Source organism: Pygoscelis adeliae, unplaced genomic scaffold (genome assembly GCF_000699105.1).
Source record: "Pygoscelis adeliae isolate BGI_AS28 unplaced genomic scaffold, ASM69910v1 Scaffold7, whole genome shotgun sequence".
Lineage (NCBI taxonomy): Eukaryota > Metazoa > Chordata > Aves > Sphenisciformes > Spheniscidae > Pygoscelis > Pygoscelis adeliae.
This window is the reverse complement of record NW_008825268.1, coordinates 84,369-90,735: the sequence shown is the minus strand read 5'-3', so window position 1 is coordinate 90,735 and position 6,367 is coordinate 84,369.

Sequence of the window (6,367 nt, the reverse complement as noted above, 5' to 3'; positions counted from 1 at the left end):
GCTTGCTTTCTCAAGCTTTAAAAAAGTTCAGGCTTGCACAAGAACACTATTTTTGGAGGATTCATCTCCTTGGTGGGGTTGGCAAATGCCACCAGCCACCCCGCTGAGACCTTTTTTGCAAGGGCGCATGGGGAGAGATGGGCTTATTCATGCCTACAACATGAAAACTCGACTGCAGGCTGACTCCGATATCTCCCAAAGAGGGAGAAAAAGCAGAGAGCTGGCACCTGGGCGAAAGGCAATAAAATGAACATGGCTGGGAAGTGGAGAGATCTGCACCCCTGGGAGCAGCCGGGTTTCCTACAGCTCGCATCGGTGGCAGGGAGACACGGCTTCTTTGGGAAAAAGCATCTGCAATAACGCACTGTGCTGGGGGACCGCACAGGGACTTCAGAAGGCATGGCTTAGAAACTGTCATCGTAGGTCTAAATATCACCCTAAATACACACCTCCCTTCCCACCAATACAAAAGAGCCTGTTTCATACCACTGCAAAACTGGGTTTGCATTCTCTGGCTTTTGGGATAGACTGAAGCTTGCTGAGCCCAGCTTTAATGTTATCAGGTGTGTAACAGAGCACAACAGTCCTGCAAAGTTCTTTAAAATTCATTAAAATCCTCGGAGGAGGAGCCATGTGGGTGCTGCTCAGTTCCACGTTTGCTGGGTGCCTACTAAGCTAGGGCTGACAAGTGTCACTGAAACACGTCAGGCTTTAACCCAAAATCCCACGTGAGAGCCAAAGTCTCTCTCCTGACTCCTCTTTTTTTCATCCCACTGTCCTATACATCCAGCAGCTGCCCCTTCATCTTCACTTACACTATCATCAAACAGCAGCAATGATAAAAAGAAATTTATTTCAGTGGGCAAGAGCCTGATGTTATTTTGGCAAAGGGAAAATCACTAGGATAAAAAATAAAAACCCGAGAGCTGGTGCGGGTCGCTGAGGAGGTTGGCTAGAGTAAACCGTGTGTGCTGCCAGAGTGGGGGCTCCCTATGCTGCTGGAGGGGACGGCGACGTGGCATGGAGCACCCACCTGCCATTACAGAGAAGCCCTTGAACAAAGCACAAAGCAATCTACTTTGTGCTCAGGAACAGCTTCATTATGGGATGAAAATACTACAGGGGATAAGTGGTCCATCAAAACAACCTAAAATTAAATAAAAGTCAGCTTGCTGGATGCTTTGGAGAGTTCACTCCTTGTACGTGCACCCTGCACCCAGCCCACGCACACTGCTGCAGCAGTGCCGGAGCTTGCTCAGTGGTCCACATCCCTCTGCCAGGATTTGGGACCCCCAAACCTGGGGTACATTCCCTTTAGGCATACGAACAATGAGGAAATGTGTGCCAGTCAGCCAGGTAGACCACCGAGAAGCCAGCCTGCTGTTTGCTGTGTATTTTTGTTGCTGAAAGAAGTAGCTGGTCCCCATCCCGGAACGAACCTGGTGATGAGCCAGGGAACGAAGTTCACAAAGGAAAAGATTCAATTATTTAATTCAGCTCTTTAATATTCTGAAAATGAACATGGGCTGCCAAATCAAACAGAATTAAAACACTGGCACAAATGGGAGGGAAAAAGCTAAATGAACTTTTTGATTTATATGTTGGCTGAAAGCCTCTCCCCAGAGATGCCTTTCATTTAAGGCTTTTAACAGTTTGTCTCACCAAGTGAAGACAATAACGACAGTGCTCACGTGTTGGGATTTTTGTGTTTCCCTTTGCCTTCCTACTGGCAAAGGGACGCCACAACCCTTGCTCACGCTGGTGGTGGGGGATCAGTCTCTTGTGCTCAGAGAGGAGACAAAGAGAGAAAGAAAAGAGCAAAAAGCAAGATTTCTAAGTCCAGATTGATCTAAGCACACGGCGTCTCCTCCACATGGCTCTGTACCTCCACTTAGACCCACACAGGCTGCCTCTGCGCTCTCGGCAGAAGAGGATGCTCTTCTCTCCACCTTTTGGAGAGGTGTAAAAGTCCCTGCCTCGTGCTTTGCCACGCTCCAGCATCCCAGTGCAGTGCAGCAATGTCAAGTCCTTGTTTTAAAGCACTAGTACCTTACGTACTAACTGCTTCTATAGCATCTTATGGTTCAATTGCGTTTTTCACTTCTTTTTCTTTTGAGATTAATGATTTTATTAAGCGGTTTATTTGCCTGGTACAAAATATTCACAAACAAAAAAGAGAAAAACAATTCTTCCATTTACACGTTTACTTTTTGGCCAGATACTTCCAGCCTTGCAAAATAACAGATTCAGACAACTTGGGTGGGACTGTTTGCTGTTATGCCTTCACACACAGGGACGCCCTGCTCGGTGGCTGGCAGGGCCACAGGACCAACACAAATCCTGCCTTCTGTCAATGAAGTGGAAGAGGTGACACGGCTTGATCATGGTGAGGACCAGGCAATATCAGAGAGCTACATAACTCCTTCAAATGAATGACAGCCAGGTAGATACCAAAAGGGAAAACCAAAGTGTAGGAAGTGGATGGCAAGAGGCACGATTTGCCTGTGTCCAGAGCAGAAGCATGGTGCTGCTGATGGTGCGATGACCATCTAAGCAAGGCAAGAAACCTTCCCCCAGTTCAGCCTCCACAGTCTAAGGAATTGGTAGCAGAGATTAAGCTGTCCAGTGAGGCAGGGCATGAGCTAGGAGTGAGGTGACATGGATTTTCTGAGTCCCTATTCTGGACCAGCTTGCTGCACTAAGATGTGAGGAGGTGATGCTTGGGCCCTCACCGACCCATTTTGCCTTTTCTTTCAGCAAAGCTGGGGAGCTTTCTGCAGTGTTTGCTGGGGCCTGAGCTGAGCTCAGCTGGAGCCAAGCCACTGGAAGAAGCAGAGGTGTGACCTGGTTTAACATGAAAGTCCTGGGACAGTGTTTTTACAAGCCTTCCGTCGGTTTATAGGAAAACATTAAGAAAAGGTAGACAGGAGTGACAACAGGTCCTGGGCCGGCACCAAGGACTGCTAGCACGCACCACATGTTCCTCCAGCCATCTCCAAAAGGACCCTGGAGGAGCTCAGGGGAACTCAGTCACAGGAAGGCCATCAGGGTGGTACGTGCAAGCGAGGACACGCTTGTCTTAATGCCTTGGCATTCCCCGCCATCCCTCTCAGGGCACAGAAAGGGCAACAGTTCTGCTTCTCTCGGGCTAACCTAATCTGTGTGTGCGCATCACCAGGGAGAAAATACAGCAGGGCATTTTAAATTTTTTTTATTTTGCAGCTGGGCTAAGTCCATCACAAGGGTGCAAGCACAGACTTAGGCTGCAGGTTTTTGGAGCAGGACTGTCTCTTTGTCCTGCAGGTGGGTTTCTGCACTGGCTTTGGGGTGCTCCAGTACTGCCCACCAAACAGCAACTCCCCATTTCCCTCCTGGGACAGAAAAGGAAACCACATACGATGAGTGAAATTATACCCAAGGCTAAAACCAGCCTCATTAACAGAAGCACAAAGAAGAAACCAGCTTCACTGACAGCTTTGAGACATGCCTTGGCTATTACTGTAAGGGAGAGTGACTACTGCCAGTGCCTCTAGCAGGCACTATGGTTTCTGAAAAGAGTGCAAGTGCTGTATTTTTTATATATATATAGTCTTGGTCAGCTATCTCTAGAGTCACTAAGTAATGCAGAAGTGAGGTATCTACTTTGTTATCTCCATGATTTCACTATCAATATCAGCCTTTTCTTAATTTCCAGGATGCTGCTGAAGTCTCCCAAGCCTGCACTGTGCTAGACACCAGCTGGGAGTTCCTGGACTAGCAGTGCCTGTTGGACCCAGCTCACAGAGTTTGTTGACCAAGCAGGTCTGAGATAACACTCAGCTGACCTGGGCAGCTTAACAATAACAGACATTTCCCTGAGCCCACGTGGCCTCGCTGCACCAGTCCTTAAACAACCGCCCATCTGCATCTCTCGGGGCTCCCACCCTCCAGCGATGGGCCAGCCGGGGCTGGTGGATCAGGGCAGAGGTTTCTGGGCCAGCCCAGGAGAAAGGCTGCAAATGCCCTTTGCTTTTGCTGCTACTTCTGACCGGTACTGGAACGCGCTGGATGGTTTTTGGTCTGCCAAAGAGAAACAGCTTTCGCCTGAATTTTGTCTGAGGTTGCTCATTTTCAACTGCAGCCTGACATGCAAAAAGCTCTCTTATTTCAGATGTGATTCTTCAGCATTTTCTTCAGCCCCTGAACCTCTCACACGATTGCACTGGCACCGAAGCCAGAAAAGTTTAGTCATGGCCTATGTCCCTCCTGTGCCAAGGAGGACAGAAATGAAAACAACCACATTCAAAGCCAGTCGATGGACTGAATCCCAGCCCAGAGCTAATGAGACATTTACCCATGGAATTTACCCTAAGCAAGACAGCATTAGCCACACGGCCACCTTCTCAATTAAATAAAAGGAACCTCCAATTCCAAAAAACTTAAGCTGTCAGGCCAATGAGCAAATAGGAAAAACCCACAAGGTGAGGACTTTGAAAAGAAGTTTGTGTTATCAAGTATTTCCCAAGCACGCAAGAGCTGAGCTCTGCCTCAAGGAAATGGAAACGATCCTCCCCCCCCACAGCAGCCTATGCTGGAAACCTCATCTCTCCCTGCTCTCCTGCCCCAGCCTTGCCACTGCCCCTTGGGAAGCTGCGCTTCCATCGCTGGCTACAGCCCTTCCAAAAGAAGATGAGTCAAACCTCGGGAAAATCATGATATTACCTTAAAAGTTGGGATTTCTAAAGAAAAATTTGTGTCATCTTTATTTCACTTATTCCCATGGTTTTTAGGGGTTTCATACTGAAGCTTACCTGTGAATCCTTTCCCAGGAAGACTGGAGGCTCCCTGTGAGCTGGGATTTCAGGGCAGACCCCAGACCTGTGAGCTGTATATTAAAACTGGGCAGCTCCACAATCCTAGTGACCACTATGGTTTTCACTCTCTTTTTTTTTATTTCTGAAAGAAAATAAAGAAAAAAACAAAGCAAAAGAAAAACCCATTAACTGCTTCCCTTGTTTTTAAACAAGCCGCTTATGAGGGGTGGCCGAGGGAACTGGGGTTGTTTAGCCTGGAGAAAAGGAGGCTGAGGGGAGACCTCATCGCTCTCTACAACTACCTGAAAGGAGGCTGTAGCGAGGTGGGTGTCGGTCTCTTCTCCCAAGTAACTGGTGAAAGGACGAGAGGAAATGGTCTCAAGTTGTGCCAGGGGAGGTTTAGATTGGATGTGAGGAAAAATTTCTTTATTGAAAGAGTAGTTAAACATTGGAAGAGGCTGCCCAGGGAAGTGGTTGAGTCACCATCCCTGGAAGTATTTAAAAGACGGGTAGATGAGGCTCTTAGGGACATGGTTTAGTGGGCATGGTGGTGTTGGGTTGACGGTTGGACTTGATGATCTTGGAGGTCTCTTCCAACCTTAATGATTCTATGATTCTAAAGCAGAAATTCTAGTCTGACTGCTGACACCATCTGAACCAGTGCCTGCTGCAGTTAGTGCTCAAGAGGGTGCTGGAGTGGTCTGCTATGGAGCAAGGGCAGCCGAAATTCAGGCCTCCTACACTATACCTCACTCCTCCACCCTCCGGCTCCATGCCCTGCTTGGCCAGGTCGCTGTGCTGGAAGACATGGCTGGAAATGCCCATTGCATGAATCAGGGCAAGAGTTTTCCCCTTTTTTCTGCTGAAGAATCACGCTGACTTTATATAATATGTGTGTATGTATCTACACCTGGAGACACATAACGTGTTAATCCATAGACTAACTTCAGTAATGATGGTTGGATGTGCATGAATGACTCCACTGATCTTTTTCTGGAACAGATATCCCCGTTCCTGATCCCTGATCGTAAAATAAGTGGAACAATAATGTGAAAGCAGCCATGTGCTCCCTATTGATCCTGACATCCCTGCTGCTGCTGCAGCTGCTTGCCTGCACCCTGCTAGCAGCAGCCCAACCTGGATTAGATCTGCATCTCTTCTGATTTTTTTGTATTTTGCTCACACATTCAGGACAGGAGTAAAGGAGGACTGCGCACCGTGTAAGAGAACAGTGAAGCTCAATGACTTGCTAACTAGCTCTGGTTTAGCTGCACAGCCATGCCTGACACCCCAGTGGAAACATCTGCATGGAAGCGTGATGTGTAGGTTTGGCTGTGCAGGTGCCAGATTTGGTCCTGAAACTAAGCTCTGGAAGGAAGCTGTGGAGCGGATGCAATTTTCATTGATTCTGTAGAAAAACTGATTTTTGCAGACCTTCTTTGAAGGTCTCGAAGATCTCCACTGAGCCATGTGTAGGGTCAGACTCTAGGAGATGTAAGAGGTGGGTGATATAAAGCAGGCCACAGCAAGGCTGAGAGCTGGGGTGACAATCATATGAAATGCCAAGCTGAGCT